Source organism: Sphaeramia orbicularis, chromosome 15 (assembly GCF_902148855.1).
Source record: "Sphaeramia orbicularis chromosome 15, fSphaOr1.1, whole genome shotgun sequence".
NCBI classification, from domain to species: domain Eukaryota; kingdom Metazoa; phylum Chordata; class Actinopteri; order Kurtiformes; family Apogonidae; genus Sphaeramia; species Sphaeramia orbicularis.
This window is the reverse complement of record NC_043971.1, coordinates 38378019-38401351: the sequence shown is the minus strand read 5'-3', so window position 1 is coordinate 38401351 and position 23333 is coordinate 38378019. Positions and strand designations below refer to the sequence as shown.

At 36.0% G+C, this 23333-nt stretch overlaps 1 long non-coding RNA gene across 1 annotated transcript; it reads right to left on the bottom strand.

Moving 5' to 3' along the window:
• Positions 1–2958: 2958 nt before the first annotated feature.
• LOC115434633 (uncharacterized) lies at positions 2959–5891 on the bottom strand. Its single transcript, XR_003937568.1, has 3 exons — positions 5881–5891; positions 5531–5535; positions 2959–3042 (listed from the first exon to the last, which is right to left on the bottom strand). It is a non-coding gene; the product is annotated as an uncharacterized LOC115434633 (long non-coding RNA).
• Between the last annotated feature and the right edge of the window lie 17442 nt (positions 5892–23333).

Sequence of the window (23333 nt, the reverse complement as noted above, 5' to 3'; positions counted from 1 at the left end):
CGTTTTATTGTGTAGAAAATCAAGGCCAATAAGGTTACCATATTTGGTTCCTTCACTGTAAGTGGCAAAAAAAAAAAAAAAAAAAAATCCAAGAAGTACACATAAAAATACGTGAAAAACACATGTAAAGTTACACAGACACATTATCCCTTTGAACATCATTCCATCCTGAACTAAACTATATTTATCCATAAATCGATAGAGAATAAATTCAGTGAGTGGATCAATCCTCATTCGGTAAATTTGTTTTTATCAGTGCAAAATGTCCATGGGAAAAATCTGATATCATTGAAGATATTGTCAAACCTCTGTTAAAAATCTTCTTTTTCAAATGTAAATAATATTTAAAAAGGAAATACATGACAGAAGCCAAGTGAAATGAAGCTACAAGAATACATCCTCAGTCTAAAATCAGTGCAAAACTGGGCAAGCGCACACTTTTAACCCACTAGCCCAGAAATGGGATAATGCATTTTGCATTGTGTTGGGGTTACCGAACTAACGCGCTAATGCATTTTGTGTTGCATTGGTTGTTAACGAACAAAGAGCGAGCCCAGAAACGGGATATGTAGTTCAGAACTACTGTGACTGTACAGGGTGGGGAAGCAAAATTTACAATGAACATTTAGTTGTTTTTTCTCAGCAGGCACTACGTCAATTGTTTTGAAACCAAACATATATTGATGTCATAATCATACCTAACACTATTATCCATACCTTTTCAGAAACTTTTGCCCATATGAGTAATCAGGAAAGCAAACGTCAAAGAGTGTGTGATTTGCTGAATGCACTCGTCACACCAAAGGAGATTTCAAAAATAGTTGGAGTGTCCATAAAGACTGTTTATAATGTAAAGAAGAGAGTGACTATGAGCAAAACTATTACGAGAAAGTCTGGAAGAATGGGAGAAGTTGTCACCCGAATATTTGAGGAACACTTGCGCAAGTTTCAGGAAGCGTGTGAAGGCAGTTATTGAGAAAGAAGGAGGACACATAGAATAAAAACATTTTCTATTATGTAAATTTTCTTGTGACAAATAAATTCTCATGACTTTCAATAAACTAATTGGTCATACACTGTCTTTCAATCCCTGCCTCAAAATATTGTAAATTTTGCTTCCCCACCCTGTATATGTACATTGTTTGCAGAAACAATGGCAGCAATTTATTTTGGTGACTGGATTGTTCTGCAATATTGTGGGGTTAACAAGTTAAAAATGCAGTCAATAGCATCAAACTCACATAATTTAGTCTGTGATTTTTCATTTAACATGTTGAATAATTCTAGTCTGTTATCAAAGCCAAAAAAAAACCCTTTGAACAAAGCTAATGCTGACGTTTAAGCAACAACCTGCTGATCAATTATGTATATATATTTAAAAAAAAGTACTGTATAAATTGTCAAACAGCAGACATCTACAAAACGTCTTTCACATTCTCTGATGTCATACATTGATCAGCAATATCATTCTGAGCACTGACAGGTGAAGTGGTAATAATATTGATTATTCCATTACAATGGTTCCTTTCATTGGGTTGGATAGATTAGCCAGGAAGTCAATATTTAGTCCTTGAAGCTGATGTGTTAGAAGCAGCAAAATGACCAACATAAGGACATGAGTGGCTTTGACCAGGTCCATATTATAACAATGATGACTGGGTCAGAGCATCTCCACATCTGCAGGTCTTGTTGGGTGTTCCAGGGGCTTGTTTCTGCACTAGCTCATTAACCCATAAGGACCCAGTGTGACTACTGTGTCAGTTCCCAAATGAATTTTTCTCTCTATTTAACCTTCCTTAAGTGATTTATCACCATTTATTATAATATTCTCTTCTGAATTTAACATTTTTTCTGGTGAAAATTATTTATTTTCCATTGTTTAATTGACTGATCGTGTAGATGTTCAGAAATGCTCAGAGTAAAGTCAAAGGTTATTATATCAAAACAAAACAAAAATGAAGAAAAAGTGACTTTTTCAGTTAAATATACCATTTATTGAACATAAACCAAGTGTCTCCATCCACTGTCATTGATCCAACTCCATGGGTTTTACTGGTGAATCAATGTTGTAGAAGATGACAGTGTTTCCATGGTAACTACGGAGCCTCTGAACGCCCTAATGTGTCATATCTGATGACCATGAAAAGATGACAAACTGTATTTTACACCAATTATTTACATGTATTGATAGGATTAATGGATCAACAGGTATTAAACAATTTAGATCAGTAGATGATTCTGGTCACCGGTGACTGTTGGGGTCTTTATGGGTTAAATCGTTAAGCTCAGCACAGTGCAAAATGCATCCATTTAACACACCCAACAAGACCTGCAGATGTGGAGATGCTGTTATAATATGGACCTGGTCAAAGCCACTCATGTCCTTATGTTGGTCATTTTGCGGCTTCTAACACATCAGCTTCAAGGACTAAATATTGACTTCCTGGCTAATCTATCCAACCCAATGAAAGGAACCATTGTAATGGAATAATCAATATTATTACCACTTCACCTGTCAGTGCTCAGAATGATATTGCTGATCAATGTATGACATCAGAGAATGTGAAAGACGTTTTGTAGATGTCTGCTGTTTGACAATTTATACAGTACATTTTTTTTTATATATATATATACATAATTGATCAGCAGGTTGTTGCTTAAATGGCAGCATTAGCTTTGCTCAAAGGGTATTTTTTGGCTTTGATAACAGACTAGAATTATTCAACATGTTAAATGAAAAATCACAGACTAAATTATGTGAATTTGATGCTATTGACTGCATTTTTAACTTGTTAACCCCACAATATTGCAAAACAATCCAGTCACCAAAATAAATTGCTGCCATTGTTTCTGCAAACAAATAAAATCACAATATTTCTGAACAACATATCGTTGCTGTTGGGTGGAAACCTCATAAGTCCATTTTTGGTCTCTTTGCTGTCATAAAACATTCTATTGGTCAGTCTTCACATTGGCCTGATGGTTTTAGAAACATTTAACCAATGAAAAATGTTGAAAACGGCTTGCGACTACATCTGTTAACTCTATTCATTTATTTCGAATACATGTTGTTTTTCCAGTTTCCTGAAAAAAAAACAAAAAACGTTTTGGACATAAGAGGGTTCCGCCCGACAGTGACGATATTTTAGGCTACATTCAGACAACATGTTTTAATACATAACTTGGATTTTTTTGGTGAAATCCAGTTTTTTTGTGTGCTTTTTCATATTAAACAGTAAATGCAACTTCTATCAGTTTTGAGTATGAACTGAATGCGACCCTGAAGTGACCCTCATGTGTCTCCTCCTGGGATGCAGAATTGTGATGTTTGTCACATTTCAGTGATGTAAAGGTCGGATAAATGCGACCTGGCCGTTCGAACTGAAGTCACATTGCAAAATATCGGATACGTATCAGATTTAGGATCACATACAGAAGTGGCCTGGGTTGGATTTGAAAAAAATCAGATTTGTGCTGTTTAAACTGTCATTAACAGACGCATGTGACAGATACTGATGTGAGTAATCTGAAGAGTCCATTGTCAGGCTGTGAAATGTCTTCAACCCATTGTTATGGAAAAAATAATACTCCACTCATTCGTCCTCTGAATAAGAAATGGTCAATTCATACGATCAGTGTCTTTTCAGTATAATTTTAATTGGAGCTCCAAGGTACGATCGTACAGAGGCTGTCTGCATGAGTGTACAAGAAATTACAGTCGTCATTGTCTCTTATATGAAAACTAATAAAAAAGTTATGCTCTCTCTGTGTCATAATGATATCTCCTGTGCTAGAATGAAATGTCTGGAAGAGATATCTTCTGTGAGAAACTCCTGTGAGAAAGCTGTTTCCAACACAGATGTCCCCATGTCCTAGACCAAACACAGAATGCAAAACAACACGAATAAAACCCAGTCTCCTATAATACAGAGTTCAACCAAACTTATATGTAGAGATGGGAATCGTTAAGAATTTAATGATTCTGATTCCATTATCGATATTGCTTATTGATCCGATTCCTTATCGATTCTCTTATCGATTCTCATTGGGTGAGGGAATAAAAGAGTACAAACTGGTGTGTTTGCATTAACTGTCTTTTATATTTCCATCTGTGCACAGAAAATATAACATATACAGTATGTGCAAATAATAATAACAGATGATGCCGTGCCTGTTTGGGGGATGGGACGGGACGTACAGTGAAAGTGAAACTAAAGAGTCTTTACTAATTCCTCTATTGCTGCATTTCAACTACGCGGAACCGGTTCAACTCAGCTTGGTTTTTCTCCCGTTGTTGTGCACCTCATTTCCTTTCCCTTCTTACCTTTGGAAACTTCTATCTGAGGAGTTACAACATTTGTTGCCCACACCGGAACTGGAACTGGGCTCGGCGTTCACTCTGCCGCTACATTCACAAGCGCCGCTAAGTGGAGTATCAAATACATGACATTCCTGTAAATGATTCACATGCTGTGGACAAATGTTTGAGGATATTGGAGGGATTCCACCCTTTAGAAGACATGGAAGCTTTGACAGTGTTCCAAGTAAGTGGACCTGGTGTTGTCTTTTAGATCGTTTCTGCCTCAGCGCCATGTTGGCTACGTTCTGACCAAAACAATGTAGCGTATATGTGACGTCATCACGCATGCACAACGAAGGCGGAATTGATAAGCAGAATCATTAAGCAGGCAGGCAAACGATTCCAAAGAATCAAACTACTAGGGTTCTGAAGGTTCTCGATTCCCATCCCTACTTATATGTAATATAGAATATACGTAAACTTGCCATTACACCCATGAAGACCCAAACATCCACCATCTATTCCCTACTAAAAACACATAATTTGGAACCTCTGACATCATTAAAAAAACAATGGGAAGAAGACTTGGGGCTAGAACTCCCTTGAGGAGATTTGGAGAAAGACTTTAGATAGAATACATTCCTCTTTGATCTGTCTACGGCACACAGTTATTCAATTCAAGGTTGTACATCGCCTCCGCTGGTCGAAAGTGAGACTAGCAAGGATTATACCTAGTTTCGATCCCATCTGTGATCGATGTAAATAAACACCAGCCCCCCTCTCACATGTATTCTGGTTCTGTTCAAAACTAGATAATTTCTGGCATCCAATATTTAAAACCCTCTCAGACGTTTTACAGATACATTTAGAGCCCTCTGCCATTACTGTGATATTCAGAATAAGTTCACAAAACATTCATCACAACCGACACGCAAAGAATATGATAGCCTTTGCCTCTCTCATTGCCAGACGATTAATACTAGGTGGAAGAAGAAACACCCTCCAACCTTTAAGATGTGGGTCACCACCTGACACTAAAGAAAATCCACTATTGTACAAGAGGGTGTGTTCAGAAATTCTATGATACACAGAACCCTTTTCTAATGCATGTAGAGAAGTTGGATGTCACTCATATTGATGTTTCGTCGAACTGACCCTTTATTATAGAGAACTTATGATTCATAGGGACCACTTTTACTCTATTTGCATGTATAATTTAAATATGTCTACCCCTTCTCTTTTACAACATATACAATATATGTGGTTGTATGAAGAATTAAAGCCGATCTGCCAGATGGTAGTGATTTTTTTTTTTTCTTTGTTAGGGGTGGGGGTCTGTTGGAGCATGGGTGGGAAGTAGGGGGTGGGGACTAAGGTTGATATCGTTAACGAAAACTAACGTGTTAGGACACGACTCTTGGTGTGGACCCAAATGCAGCTAGACACATTGGTCAGTGGTCAAAAAAGGATTTATTAAACAAAGTTCTCCAAGTAGAAAAATGGATTAACAAAAGGTGAAGCACAACGTGCTCAAAAAACCCTATTCACTAAATGGGAAGTGCAACGTACTTTTTACCAACTAAAAACCTGAGGTAGAAAACATGCGATTCAAGATTCGAAATACTTATCAGATGAAGCGCTTCTCAAGATCACGGACAAGGACGCACTGACAAGAGACAAAGGGAGCAGGGAGAATATACTGTATAAGGGAGGCAGGGATCAAAAACAGGTGTGGACAATAGCGAGGGGAACACCAGGTGCAAACAATGAAGGGAAAGGGAAGACAGAGACAAGACTGACAGCGTGCAGACAAAAAACAGGAAAGCAACCACCATCACCAAAATAAAACAGGAAGAGACCAAAAACTCCTAAAAAAATCAACATAATCGTCGACGCATGACATAATGAAATGATGAAAACTAGAATTGAAAAAACAACTGAAAATAACTGAAATAAATAAAAAGTATAACTAAAAGAAAAAAAACAAACTTACAAACTGTATTGTGTGTAGGGATGGGAATCGAGAACCGGTTCTTTTTGAGAACCGGTTCCCAGTAGCTTGGTTCCGTGAAATTGTTTGCCTGCCTACTTAACGATTCTGCTTATCGATTCCGCCTTCATTGCGCATGCACGATGACGTCACACGTACGCTACATTGTTTTGGTCAGACCGTAGCCAACATGGCGTTGAGGCAGAAACGGTCTAAAAAGACGACACCAGGTCCACTTACTTGGAACACTGTCAAAGCTTCCATGTCTTCAAAAGGGTGGAATCCCTCCAATATCCTCAAACATTTGTCCACAGCATGTGATTCATTTACAGGAATGTCACGTATTTGATACATTAGTTACTGGCGCTTGTGAATGTAGCGGCAGAGTGAATGCCGGGCCGGTTCCGGTGCGGGCAATAAACATCGTAACTCCTCAAATACAAGTTTCCGAAGGTAAGAAGGGAAAGGAAATGAGGTGCACAACAACGGGAGACAAGCCGAGCCGAGTCGAACCGGTTCCACGTAGTAGAAATGCGGCAATAGAGGAATTAGTAAAGAGTCTTTAGTTTCACTTTCACTGAACCGGGCCCAGTGTCATCTGTTCTTATTATTTGTACATACTAGATATGTTATATTTTCTGTGCACAGATGGAAATATAAAAGACAGTTAATGCAAACACACCTGTTTGTATTCTTTTATTCCCTCACTCAATGAGAATCGATATGAGAATCGATAAGGAATCAGATCGATAAGCAATATCGATAATGGAATTGGAATTGCTAAATTCTTAGCGATTCCCATCCCTAATTGTGTGCTTACAAAACTAACTAAAACATATAGAAATTACAGATAAAATTCCCTTCCTTTTCGTCTTTGTCAGTGTCGGACTGATATGAAATTGATTTATTTCACTCTAGCAATTTTAGCTAGCGGCACCATACGACACTTCACAGTCCGTCACTTCTCGTCACTTGTGGTTTATATTCATTTTCTGGTCCCCACTCTACCTAGAAACATGGAGATTAAAGTTGGGAGAAAGCAGCAGAGTCCTGTCTGGGATTCATGTGAATACAACAGAGAAGAAGATAAAAGATATAAAAAAAGAATAAAACTAAACTAAAACTAAGCATTTAGAAAATAAAAGAAAACTAATAAAAACTAGCAAACCTGCGCTAAAAAACTAATAAAAACTAACTGAATTAGAGAAAAAAAAAGTCAAAATGAAATAAAATTAAACTATAATGAAAAATCCAAAACTGTTAGAACCTTGGTGGGGACTGTTCTTGTTTGTACTGATTCATGTCTGTAACATAATGTCTGTATAGTCTCTGCATAAATACCAATAAAAAAGACAGAGCAAAAAAAAAATAAAAATCCACCATTGACCAAAACCATCTACTGATCTAAAATGTTAAATACCCGTTCAGCCACAAATTCTATCAGTCTATGTAAATAATTGATGTAAAATACAGTTTATCATTTTTTCAGGGTTATCAGATATGACATTTGGACGTTCAGAGGCTCCGTAGTTACCGTGGAAACAGTCATCTTCTACAACAATGATTCACCAGTAAAACCCATGGAGTTGGATCAATGACAGTGGATGGAGATGCTAAGTTTATATTTAATTAATGATATAATTTGTTGAAAAAGTCATTTTTTCTTCAGTTTTCTCTGTTTCTGATGTAATAACCTTCAACTTTAATCTGAGCTTTAATGAACATCTACATGATCAGTGAATTAAATACTGAAAAATACATGATTTTCACTTAAAAATACAAAATACAGAGGATAACATTATATTAAATGGTGATAAATCACTTAAGAAAGGTTAAATAGAGAGAAAAATTCATTTGGTAACTGACACGAAAGTAGCACTGGGTCTATATGGGTTAATAATAATTTGGGTTTTTGAAAGCGCTGCTCTCTACTGGGCTCTGTGGTCATGATCCGGGCTGCTTCCATATAATTTTAAGAGAACGTGAAGAAACTCAGAGTTACGAACGTTACAGTAAAAAGAGAACGGCACAGTGAGGGATGATGAAAAAACAAACCTTCATTAAAAATAGAAAGGGACCTTACGGGGCACATACTTCTGAGAGGGAATTAGGTTCTGTGCACCTTGAACTCAACACTACCTGCTCTCCGTTCACAGACATCAATCAATCTGTTACTTAACAAAACTTCAGGTGGTGCAATCATCTGTGCTTGAGCTCACGCTGTTGATTTACTTGTCGGAGACATTTCCCCTGCAGAGGTTATAATAACTGCACCACAACATGCCCTTTAGTATACAAACAGATCACTGTGCATAGAACAGGCAGACTGCAAAGATCAGCAGGATACTTTTATATGTGTGTTGAAGTAAAATGTGTACACTGAGGCAATTTTCATTCTGGTGTAAAACTTAAAAAGTAAAAAAAAAAAAAAAAAAAAAAAAAAAAAACATTTCATGTGGGTCTTTCAAAAGTTCAAACAAGATTAGTTAATGGTTTGTGTTTTATTCATGACTTTTTTTTTTTTTTTAAGTAGAGTAAGCATGAACGCTCCAATTCATCATCATTTTCACATGGATAAACAACAACAGACTGTATGTGTTGGTTTTACCTGCAGAGGTGCACAGGGTCTTGATTATATTCCCTGTCTGAGTTTTGTAGTAGTGCTAGAATCAAAAAGAAAGAAGAAATGACGAGAAAAAAAACCAAAAAACAACAACAACAACAACAGCGGTGAGGCCATGGTATTTACAGTGGACAAGGTTGAGTACAGAAAAACACAGAAACAACAGTGACATTTAAAAATAATGAAGGACGAAGCCGCTCGTCTCTGATGTGTTAAATGAAGCGTCTGTTTAAGTCTCGTGGTCTGGAATGGACCCACAACCGCACACACTTACCTACGACCACACATCCACCCGCACGTTCACACTGGGCAGGTTTTGAGGTAAATAAAACCTGACATGTAAGTCAGCCATGTTTCACTTATTCTGCACATTTTTCACTAAGACTAAATGTTGGAGCATGTGTCGCCCTCTGGTGCTCTGACTCATATGCTAATGCAGCCACGCTCTGGTACGGAAATGAAGAGTTGGAAGGCAAAGAAGTAAAAATAGCTCTTGACCCAGCTCTGAAAAAGACAAATTAAAGGAATTGTTATGTGTAAACACACGGTAAAGTCTGTCACATTCTGGAAAAACACATAAAAACAGCATTTATTATTAGACATTCAGTAATAGTGCAGTAATATGTGGATAATAAAGGGTCATAATTAACCCTTTATTGGGCAAGTGACTATTTTTGGACATTTCCACATACATTACAAGACAGCGACAGCAACCGTTACAGGGTCTGTAAGGTCCACCTCTGCATGAACAGTGGGTGTACCTGCTTCGTTAAGTACCATGAAGTAATGGTACTAATGTAAGGAATGATGTTCAAAGGGATAATGTGTGTGTGTAACTTGACATGTGTTTTTCACATATTTTTATGTGTACTTCTTGGATTTTTTTTTTTTTTTGCCACCAAATATGGTAACCTTATTGGCCTTATTGAAAAATTTCACAAAATTAATAAAGTCTTATGTCCTCCAATTGCCAGTCCCTCCAGGATTTCGCGGGCTTTTTTTTTTTATTGTTGCGGCCTAAAATGCGTGATTTTGCGGCAGCTTTTCCAAAAAATTGCGATGAAAGTTGCAATGATTTGAGGCTTCTTTTATTAAAGTCATTGGAACATGGGCATTTACAAATTACCTAGAACAGTCTTTTTTGTGTTTTTAGCCTTAAAAAGCACCAGGAAGCAATGATTTTAAACTAAACAGGCTTTTTTTTTCATTCATTCATTTATTTGTTATGAGCAGAAGAAAAAAACAAGCATTTTTTATGTACAAGGAATTAATATCAGAGCCAATACATTAATAAATAAAGATGATCAAGACAAAATATCAATTGCCATGTGCACTGGTAATAAAATAAATTCAATATGTACTGCTCAAAAAGGAGTGGGAAGAAGAAAACTTCTTGGATTTTTTTTTTTTGCCACCAAATATGGTAACTTTATTGGCCTTGATTTTCTACATACTAAAAAGTTTTTGAAAAATTTCACAAAAGTCTTGTTATGTCCTCCAATAACGTACTAAAGTGGAAATTTTTGGATTTCAGAGTATTTCTATGTACATCACTTTGGAAACCTTTGTATTTATTTAAATTTGTGCTATTTAAATAAAAATGGATTGGACTGGATTGGATTGGAATGCCTCATAAAGGGTTAGGGACTGTAATCACCAAAGTAATAATAATTTTAACCACAAGTTATTTCCTACAAACACAGTAACCATTACATTTCCTAATGTATGATTTACATCTTCACCCATAAGTAGCTGGGATAGGCTCCAGCGACGCCCATGACCCTACACTCTCAAAAATACAGGTACCAGCTTGTACTTCAAAGGGTGCAAATGCTTGTCGCTGGGGGTGTACTTTTTTGAGAGACATTTCTGTACCCTTTCGAAATGGTCCATTTTTGTACCTTAAGTACTTTACATAGAAAGAAAACTCGTATAGTTGATAATGCCATGATGTTTAAAGTTTGAACCGGTGACCTAATTGAGAAAAAAAAAAAAAAAAAAAAAACGGCATAGGCAAGCTACGACATCAAGACATGGAGGTGTGAATGAAAACTTGATAAAACAGATTATGGCAATAATCAGAGGTTCTAATAAGCTACATAAATTATTAGGCTATTATCATTGAGCTAATTGGGCTATTCAGTTAAAACACAAATTATTATTAAATATAATATAGAGTAATTACAGTATGATATGTAATAAATAATGCACTAAGCCTAATGTTTGAACTATAAATAGTCCTACTGTTCAGTTCTCCTAGCCTATAGCCTATTCTCATGGTCTACACACATTTTTTAATGCTGCAGGGTACCTTATAGTACAAATGTGTACTTTACAGAACTTTGGACCCTTTTTCATAGTCTAAAGGTGCAATTCTGGCCTCCTAAAGACCAATATTGTACTTTTGAGAGAACATTCTTAAAAAATGTACTTATAGGTACATAAATGTTCTGATCTCGTACCTCTATTTTTGAGAGTGTAGTGAGGATAAAGTGGGTTCAGAAAGTGAATGAATGAATGTTTGATTTAATGGTTTGAACCTGAAGAAAAAGTTGCTGTTCAGAAATGTACAGCTCTCATCCAATGTTGATCACCCAGAAATGACTACAAGTATTCCCAAATAACAGGTCACAACTTAAAACATCAATAAAACATAAAATAATTTATTCATTTGTAACCTTAAAAAAATGCAAGGGAGACAGACTTTAGGGGTTATCGTGTAGTTATAAATGTTGTCTTTAAAGTATTATACTGATAATATTGTCTATAATATTGAAAAAGCATCATCTCGTTATCACTTAATAATACTAAATATTGAACAGATAATACAATCTACACCACTCTAGATAATTAAAACATTACTATACTATTAGTTAGCTTTGCATGTGTTTCCTCATTGTCATAGTTATTAAATAAGACATGTTATCACCTGAGGGTGTTCTAGCTAGGATACAACCATACAAAATACTAATGACATTAACCAGCTTTTGTGTTTAAATATATATATATATATATATACATATATATATATATATGTATGTATAACCAGTGGTGTTGGACTCTGCGTTGTGTTCTTTTTAATGACCAGACCCGCACATACGTCTTTGGACGCAGTCTCCATTTGTTTTTCTTTGGCTGACAAAAGTGACAAAACACAAAAACCTCCGGTCAGCGACCCCCGTAAAACATACTCCTGCACAAACCAAATGATAAAGAAATGTGTTTCAGCACATTATAAGCATCTCATACAGCCTGAGCCTGCCGGTTCATGTAAAAAAAATTAAATTAACAGAGGCTAAACCAAAAATTTTCACGAACTGCATGGCTGCTTACCTCTCCCACAGAAATCTGGAACAAAAGGGAAGAGGCAAAGGTGCGAAAACTCCGGTTATACATGCAGTGTCACACTGTAAATCGCTCGCTGGGGAACAGACCCAAACCAAAAGTTCCACACACTGACCCGGAGGCCCACAATGTCAGGTACTAACCAAAAGAAATGAAAATAAAACTAATATAACTGACCCTGTTACATATATATATATATATATATATATATATATATATATATATATATATATATATATATATATATACATACTGAACAACAAAAGAAACGCAAGTTTTGGTCGTTAATTTAGGCAAGAGTTCAGCTGTCCTGTTGAGTTGTCAACTGAGATACACATTACAATAAGTGAGTTGTAACTATTGGAGCGTGTGTTTGGAGGCAAACACGACCACGAGTGGTGTTGAGCACGTGTACAAAGTATCGGAGGTGCGGTACGTTTTGAGTGATATGGTAGTGGGAGCAACAAATGGGAGTGGCAATGCCCTTTGTTTATCCGGGGGCTATAAAAAGAAATGGTAAAATTCAAAAGTTACTGCATTACCACGATGCCTCGCCTTAACGATAATCTGAGAGAACGCGTCATTGGTATACTTGATGCTGGTTTAACGGCTTGCAACGTTGCCAGACGTCTGCAAGTGCACGAGTCCACCATCAGTAGACTGAGGACACGATTCCGTGACACAGGGACCACTCGAAACAGACCAAGATCCGGAAGACCACATGTGACCACCCGTAATCAGGATTGCCATATTCGCTTGGCCCATCTCCGTGACCGTCAACTCAGTGCTACAAGGACAGCAAGAGAGACCCACTGTAAATTTCACAGCTGGATATAAATATCTCACATGAAACCAATATTCATAATAAAACTCCCATATAAACCAATACCAAAACATACTTGCGTTTCTTTTGTTGTTCAGTATACACACACACACACACACACACACACACAAATGTAACATACGGCTGGATGTTATATGCCCTCTCTTATTACATTCTGGCTTTTCTGAAAAAATATTTTACTTCTTGCTGTATGGTTTTCAGTGTGCTTGACAGTGAGTAATTACAGCGGGATTACCTATAGGCCGTTTATTTTGACACTAATTGTTACCTGCTGAAAAAACAGTATTGAGTTTTAATATTGAAAAAATAACTGCAGTAAAACACTAACACTATAGCGGTATGATGCTGGAGAGAGTGGCGGATATAAACTGTTTGTCTGAGATGTGGGAGTTTAGTTTGTGTAAAAGTCTGCATGCAAACATGCAACTTTAATGCTCTTACTCCTCTCATGGTAAACATTCATGTCCTCCTTTCTATATGGGACAGCCTGTGGGCTTATTATCATTTCCCTCATGCAATTAAAATGTTATGATTATACTGGGCATGCATGTTACTGATCCCTACAGACTACAGTCTTTTTTTGTTTGTGGTACACTTCTCTCCAGCTGTGACAAGAAAGCAGAACACAGGTTCACATGTGCTGTTGACCTGTTGGGTTTTTGTTTTTTCTTCTTTGTTAAGCATCATTAAAAATTTACAGTTGCAACAAAATGAGGCCACTGGAATCCCTTAATGGTAATGTGATTATTAGAATAAAGGGTGATAAATTGCTTGAGACATGTTAAAATATAGAGAAGAATACATTTGGGAACTGCCACAAAAGCAGCACTGGGTCTTCATGGGTTAAAGGCAGATTCAGACTATTAATGATTTACTTTATTCGTCAAAGCATGATTTGGGTGGCGGCCCAGTCAACTGCACTTACCCATACTTACTTCATCTGTAGCCAGCCCTACAACCAGTTTATTCATATTAGTCATCTGATTTTTGTTTGAGATTGCTTTGTAAAAGGTCATAAGGAGACTCATTTCAAAGTGATATATCAGTTCCAATCTGTCAGATTCTGAAAGAGCATGCTGTCTGACATTCATAAGCCAGATTGTCTCAAATGCTGGTGGTTATAAAACCAGAAATGGAACCATTTGGAAAGAACTCCCTTTGAATGACTCAACGATACATTTTTTTAACCCATAAAGACCCAAACAGTCGACAGTGACTAAAACCATCTACTGATCTAAACTGTTTAATACCTATTGATCCACTAATCCTATCAATACATGTAAATAATTGGTGTAAAATACAGTTTTTCATCTTTTCATGGTTATCAGATATGACCTGTTTGGACGTTTGGAGGCTCCATAGTTATCATGGAAACACCGTCATCTTCTACAGCATTGATTCACCAGTAAAATCCATGGAGTTGGATCAATGACAGTGGATGGTTTATGTTCAGTTAATGATAGATTTTACTGAAAAACTCACTTTTTCTTCAGTTGTCTCTGTTTTTGATATGACAACCCTCTACTTTAATTTGAGTATTTTATGATCATTTACATAATTAGTAAATTTAATGAAGTAAAATACATGTTTTTTCACAGAAAATAAGCAAAATAAAGAGGATAACCCTATAAAACCATTTGTATCATATTTGCTACGCCAGGTTCTGAGACATCTATCTTATCAACAAAATCAATATTTTCCATAAAACCTTGTTGTATATGACCCAATACGTGTTTTCGTCCCCTGGTGGATAATCATCCTACTACAGCCAATAGAAAGGCTTCTTTTGATTTTTTTTTTTTTTTTTGCCTTTTTCAGTATGGCTGATAATGTTAAATCATCCAACACACATTTTGTAGGAAAGTCTGTGGTAACGTTAAGAAGAACATTTATATCATCATTTGGTTGAAAATGGAAAAATATTGAAATCATGGTGCCATTCAAGGGAAATAAAAAGGCTGTAAAATTATCTGAAATGTTCTATATTTTCAAAATGTTACAGGTACTATTTATTTTTGAATCTAAAGTTCATGTCATTGTGAGCAAAAAGTTGACAAAAATGCATCAAATGTGATACAAAAATGGCTTTTTTTTGTTTGTTTGTATGGATTTTGTTAACCCATAAAGACCCAGTGCAACTTTTGTGTCAGCTCCCAAATGAATTTTTCTCTTTATTTAACCTTTCTTAAGTGATTTATCACCATTTATTATAATATTAGTCTCCATACTCCCATTTAAATTTTTTCAATGAAAATCAGGTATTTTCCCATATTTAATTCACTGATCATGTAGATCACAGGTGTCAAACATGCGGCCCGGGGGCCAAATCCGGCCCGCCAAAGAGTCCAGTCTGGCCCCTGGGATGAATTTGTGAAATACAAAAATTACACTAAGATATTAACAGTCCTTTTAGTTCAGGTTCCACATTCAGAACAATTCAATCTCAAGTGGGCAGGACCAGTAAAATACTATCCTAATTACATATAAATAATGACAACTCCAAATTTTTCTCTTTGAAAATGTAAATATTTTCATGTATTTACACGAAAACAAAGATTAATTTCGCAAAAAAATGTGAATAACCTGAAAAAATATTAACAACCTGAAATGTCTTAAGAGAAGTAAGTACAATTTTAACAATATTCCACCTGTTATTAAGTGTTTTGTGTGTTTGTAGATCCACTGTGATCTGTAAGTTACAATGTACATGTGGAAATGATAAATGGAGGCATAATGTTGTTAAAATTACACTGATTTTTTCAGTTTGTTCATGTTATTCACATCTTTTGAAGGGATAGTTTGAAGATGTAAACCTTTTCATGATGTAAATTCACTTTAAAACATGGAGAGAAGTTTGGAGTTGACATATTTATATATTATTATGTTATTATTTTACTGGTCTGGCCCACTGCAGATCAAATTTAGTTGAATATAGCCCCTGAACTAAAATGAGTTTGACACCCCTGATGTAGATGTTCATAAAAACTCAGATTAAAGTTGATTGTCACAATATCAGACATAGAAAAATTTTAAAAATGTGACTTTTTCTACAAAATCTATCATTAACTAAACATAAACCAAGTGTCTCCATTTACTGTCATTGATCCAACTCCATGGGTTTTACTGGTGAATCAATGTTGTAGAAGATGACGGTGTTTCCACGGTAACTACGGAGCCTCTGAATGTCCAAATGGTCATATCTGATGACCATGAAAAGATGACAAACTGCATTTTACACCAATTATTTACATGTATTGCCAGGATTAGTGGATTTCGTGGCTAGCTTTTAATGAGTCAGGTTTTACAAGAATAACATTAGAATAAATACTGATAAATCGCTTAAGAAAGGTTAAAATATAGAGAAGAATACATTTGGGAACTGCCACAAAAGCAGCACTGGGTCTTTATGGGTTAAAGGCAGATTCAGACTATTAATGATTTATTTTATTCGTCAAAGCATGATTTGGGTGGCGGCCCAGTCAACTGCACTTACCCATACTTCATCTGTAGCCAGCCCTACAACCAGTTTATTCATATTCATGCAGATGTTCATCACAGCTCAGATTAAAGTTGATTGTCATACTATCAGAAACAGAAAAATTAAGAAAAAGTGACTTTTTCTACAAAATCTATCATTAACTGAACTTAAACCAAGTGTCTCCATCCACTGTCATTGATCCAACTCTATGGGTTTTACTGGTGAATCAATGTTGTAGAACAGGGGTGTCAAACTCATTTTAGTTCAGGGGCCACATCCTCCCAATATGATCTGAAGTGGGCCGGACCAGTGAATTACTAACATAATAATATATCAGGGATTAAAGCAAAAATTTTTCATCTGACTGAAAATTTTCTTCTGGTCAAAATCATTGGCCACTATTAAAAATGATGCAATACAATACTACTATAGTGTACAAGTTTATATAGTCAAATTTGGCAATACTGTAAAACACACTGAATGGGAGAGTGTAAAGGTGTAGAAGATTAGTAAGATGGATAGAAAAAATGTCATGAGTGGTATTGGTGGGGGGTCTGGGGGTACTCCCCCAAAAAATTTTTAAAGCTTCAGGTCAATTTTGGTGCTCTCTGCTTAATTTTAAAGGGTATGAAAACCTTTGAAGCAAGTGAAAATAATAACTAGAAGAAAACCTTACTGCAAAAAATGAGTGAAAAACTTTTTATTTAACAATTTAGGAACTCCTAAAACATAACTCCAACTCCAACAGCACATGAGTTTTGGGGAAAATGTGTGTGTAAATGTAACCCTAACCAACTAATCTTTTATTTTTTCTGCTTTCTGGCACTGCAAATACCAAGGGTGTTACGCATTCATTCAATTTTATCTTCGTACTGTACCACACAGATAGAAATAAGATGCTAAACGGGTCAAAATAAAGCGCTTCTGCAGTCAGGCGCGTAACCGCGTAAGGCCGCGGCGCACACAGCCGCACGCACGGTAAGGGCACATACACACAAACACAAACACACACACTAGTCATATACCAGCAAGAGGAGATAAGCTATGAACCCAAACATGAAGGTCCATGTAGATCAGTTCTGTCTTCTTCCCTTTTCGCTGTGGTTCTTTCATAATGAAAGCTACTTGTTAGCACTAAACTAAAGGTAGCGTCTGGAGGCTGAACTTCAGTAAAGCTGAACTTGTCCATGTGTTTCTGAGGCACAGAATGAGCAGCGTTTCCTTCCAAACATAAAGAGTCATCAATCTCTCCTCCCGACATAAAAATAAAGAAGTCATCTTATTATCATCACTGTTAAACCTGTCAGCCCCCTGTGCGTGGTGTGCCTGTGTTAAACACCTGCACATTCAGGACAGGATCGCGGTGCCGACTGGACTCCGCGAAACACGTGGGGAAGTTACTTCAATATGACTTTTTTCCCCCCTCAATTTTTCCATTTGATGGAAATTCGTCGTGGTGACGGAGAACTTTAATCCCTGTAATATAGAAATAATGCCAACTCCAAACATTTCAATGTGTTTTCTAGTGAAAAAAAGTAAAATTACATTAAGGCAGTGGTTCTCAATCTTCTTCTGTTGGGCCCCCCTTTAGAACACGAAAAATCTCCAAGCCCCCCTCAACCCTAACAACATTGTACCTGTGGTGCAATTATTAGTTTTATTGAAAAAAACATCAATATCGTAAGAATACTTTTTGCTTTTCCTTGAATAATTTGTTGTGCAAATTAAAAATAACGCAGATTTTTGATTGAACAATACAAATGAACTCAACAAGACTGCCCCCTGAGACATTATTTTTCAAAATAAAAATAGGAAATGTGTAATTATCTTACAACTATGACAATAAGGTACTTTTTTTTTTGAACAACGAACACATTTTGGTAACAAAGATGAATATTTTAACAATATCAGTGGCTGCAATGAGCCTGTTTCCGTTGCACATCTGAGAACATCAAAGTGCAAACTGTACAAACTGTGCAAAAACAGAAACATTGCACATTTTTCTGTTCCAGTCCAATCCTTGTCCATTCTCCAAACCTAAACTCTTGGTCTAGTCTAGTGACAGATCACCATGGCAGTAGATTTGTTTGTTGTACGTCCCTAAAATGAGTCCAGGGTGCTCCAGCGCTAAAACATTAGTTCCACCTGCTGCATGTTCGAACCTGAAGAAAAAATAAACACCTAGGAATGATCCCATGCCCCCCCGGTAAGCCTTCGTGCCCCCCCCCCCCCCCCCCCCCGAGGGGGTCCGCCCCACTTTTTGAGAAACACTGCATTAAGGAAACATTTCCATCTATAAACTGTCCTTTTAAAAACGTGAATAACATGAACCATGAAAAACTGACATTTATTAAGAAAATTAAGTGCAATTTTAACTACATTTTGCCTCTGCTTATCATTTGTACATGTGCATTACAACTTACAGACCACAATGGATCTGCAAATTTACAAAATATTTTAGTAACTGGCAGAATATTAGTAAAATTGCACTTACTTCTCTTAGGATATTTCTAGTGTTTCATATTTTTGTGAAAGGCTAGTTTGTAAATGTACACATTTTCACGTAATTTCACTTTTTTTTTTTTACACTAAAACAGAGGGAAAATTTGGAAGTGTCATTATTTGTAGGTTTTTATGGTAGTATTTTACTGATCTGACCCACTTGAGACTAAAGTAGGGCTTTTTATGGCCCCTAAAGTAAAACCATTGACTGTTAATATCTTGAGTTTAATTTTTGTATTTCACAAATTCATCCCATTGGACCCTTTTTGCCACCGGGCCGCATGTTTTGACACCTGTGTTGTAGAGGATGACGGTGTTTCCACGGTAACTACAGAGCCTCTGAACGTCCAAATGCTTTATATGTGATGACCATGAAAAGACAATAAATTGTATTTTACATCATTTGTTTAAAAGTATTGATAGGATTAGTGGATCAACAGGTATTAAACAGTTTAGATCGGTAGATGCTTTTGGTCGTCGTCGGCTGTTTGGGTCTTCATGGGTTAAGTACAGATCTAGAAGCGATGGGGAGGACAGAAGGAATTTCCTTTTGTCTTTGTCAGCGCCGATCAGCTTTGTGCACCTCGAATGTGAGAAGGGACTTAACTAGATGCACTATCTCAACACAGGCATTTTTATGAGGCTCAGTAGCTTTATTCAAATAGCCTTCATTTACAGTCACATAAAGGGGGGAATTAAACCAATAACTCACACACAGACAGACTCATATAGAAAGCACACAACACAACACATATTTTATGCACTCGCACATCCATAACAAACGAAACATTATAATTCTGCGGAGTCGTCCTCACACACACTTCTTTGTTTCCGTCTAACAGGAATACCCAAATGTTTCAAACTCCCCACCATGAGAGGGGTCCCACAGCTGGGACCAGGAAGAATTCTAAAGCTGCTTTTGGAGCACTAATCTGAAAAGCCTTTCACCATCCTACTGCCCATTAGCAGCATCAGTCTCTACGGGAAATGGTAAATAGCTTCTGTGAGAAAAAAAAAAAAAACATGGCTGAAGCTGATGTTTGCCAGTTTTCTTTCCCTTATATTTCAGTGTTCACAGATGTTTTGTGGCATGTAGTTTTAGGGTCTTTTCCCTGTTGCTTCATGAGTGCTAGATGCTACAGATCACACTGGAAACACTCCAACCCATAGTGCCAAACATCCCCAGCAGGATGCGATTCAACCGGTCTGCATTTGTCATCAACTTCAGCAAGAATGAACACACTTCATGTAAAGTCCAGGCAACAGAGACACACCACAAATGTTCCCCCAGGTGGTAAAAACATCATCAGTTCTGTGCTGTATGCTGGCTACTTAAAAATGATCTCAGCACTGGGCATAAAAATGAGTTTTAATTGGTTTTCCTTAAATTGCTTTTTTTATGTGTCTTTGTGCTCTCATAACAGATACACAATCATAAAAGTGAGAAATGTCACACAGTCATGAAAGCCACATTATATCTGGGAGAAGTCAAAAACTGGAACTTTTTAAGGGTTTGTCCAGGGTGTGTTTAACCCTTTCATTCATGAATTATGAGAACCTTAATCAAGACTTTTTTCCTGAGTGTTTTTATTCCTATTTAGGCATGAAAAAAACAATGTAATTGAATTTTTTTTATGAATCTATTTTTCATGGAGTTACAAAAATGTCCACTCAGCTGGACATCATGCGTTAAATTTTTGAAGCTAAGACACATATATTTAAAACCAAATATACTGTGTGAAAACTATGAAATAAAAACATTTTTAATGCAGCTAATCTGATGTTTTCTCACATTTTATCATACTCTAATACTAGTTTTTACTCATTTCATGGAGATAATACATAAAAAATAAAAAAAACTTTTTGTTTGAGAAAATTAGCTGTTGATTTACACTTAAACATGTTAGTGCAGACCAGGTTTATCAAGAACAGCAAAGTTAAATTAATGGTCTGAACATCAGTGTAGATGATGCATGAGCATCCACTGTGTTGGTTGATATCTTCTTGAGATCCAGTAAAGTGAAAATTTTTTACATTAAACAGTCATCTTAATTGGAAACTTTTGGAATTGGAAAGTTTTTTCAGATACATTTTTAAAATTATTTTCATTTATTTATTTTTTAAAGGACTGTCCTTTGCAATGAACAGAATTTTTTTTTTTTTTTAACTATCAAACTTTAGTCCCCTACAGAGGACAAAAAACCATTGCTGGGTCTCAGGAGGACATGGAATTAACCCTTTCATGCATGAATTATGAGAACCGTAATCAAGATTTTTTTTTCCTGAGTGTTTTTATTCCTCTTTAGGCATGAAAAAAACAATGTGATTGATTTTTTTTTTTTTTTTTTTTTTAATGAACCTATTTTTCATGGAGTTACACAAATGTCCACTCAGCTGAACACCATGCGTTTAATTTTTGAAGCTCAGAAACATGCATTTACTGACATACCGAGTGAAAACGATGAAATAAAAACATTTTTACCCTCCTGAGACCCAGCAATGCATTTTTGTCCTCTGTAGGGGACAAAAGTTTGACAGTTTTACTTGCTGTCCATTGCATAGAACATTCCATTAAAAAAAAAAAAAAAAAATTAAAAATGTATCTGAAACAAACAAACAAACAAACAAACAAACAAACAAAAACTGTGGCATTAAGACAATTGTTTAATGGAAAAAAGCTAAAATTTTCACTTTCCTGGGTCTCAGGAGGTTAATGCTGCTAAGCTGATGTTTTCTGACATTTTAACAGACTAATACTAGTTTTTACTCACTCAGATAATATGCAAAAAAAAAAAAAAAAAAAAAAAATTGTAAAAAAAAAAACCAAAAAAAAAAACCTCTGTTAATTACAGTCTAATAACAATTAGCAATTGATTTAGATAAACATACAGGAAAGTTAAGGGAATGTCAGTGTATGGGATGATGCATAAGCGTCCACTGTGTTGGCTGATATGGAACTAAAACAACTAAACCCATGAATATACAAGAGAACAGCTGGAGAAGAACTGTCCACTATAGTGACCACAATGCATGAAAGGGTTAACTTATTAAAAGCAGGGATGGGCTCAATCCACCAGACAAACACATTACCATCATTTTTGTCCAGGCCAGTCTCATTTGTGTTTTTTTTTTAATGATTCTTTGTAGCCACAATTCAAAATTAATGTCTGATTTTCATTGGTTTTAATTTTCAGTAAATTTTTATTGCCCCACCTCCTAAAGGGGAGGCAAGGGGTATTGTTTTTGGTTCAGTTTCTTTCTTTGTTTGTTGGTTAACACTCTAGCAGCAAAACTATTGGTTGAAGTCAAACCATGTTGGGTTTATAGCTTGCCAGTGATCCAGAATAGATGTGGTTACATTTTGGGAAAAGCAGGTCAAAGTTCAAGTTTTTAATAAAATTTCTCCCCCCATTTACTTATAATGGGTGAAATTTCAAATGTTTAACCATTTCATGCATGAATTGTGACAACCTTAATCAAGATTTTTTTCTTCAGTGTTTTTATTCTTCCTTAGGCATGAAAAAAACAATGCGATCGAGTTTTTTTTTCTATGGAGTTACAAAAATATCCATGCATTTAATTTTTGAAGTAAAGAAACATATGTTTAAAACCCGATATCAGAAAGTGATATGAAAACAATGAAATAAAAACATTTTTAATGCTGCTAATCTGATGTCTTCTCACATTTTAACATATTCTAATGCTAGTGATTACTCACTTCATGGAGACAAAATGCAAAAAAAACAAACTTCTTGTCTAACAAATAACAACTGATTTACACTTAAACATGTTAGTGCAGATCAGGTTTATCAAGAACAGCAAAGTTACAGTAATGGTCTGAATGTCAGTGTATGGGATGGTGCGTAAGTGTTCACTGTGTTGGCTGATATGGAACTAAAACATCAAAATCCATGAATATACAAGAGAACAGATGGAAAATAACTGTCCACTGGAGTAGCCTATGCATAAAAGGGTTAATAAAAACAACCATTTTGTTTCAATTTACTTCAAACTTGGCACATATATCCCCATTGATATGATGACATCAGCTGGATCGATGTCAAAATAAGCTAAAATATGTGTAAGGGGCGGGGTTTGTTGTGCTAGACACCACTTGTTTAGAATTACTTTTGTCAGTTTCAAATTATTTCGCTGACCATTGTGGAATTTTTTTTCTTTGTAATGTAAGTGGACATGATGGGTTACACACAAAACCTGGAATAAGACTGACATTTATGAAAAACCCACACG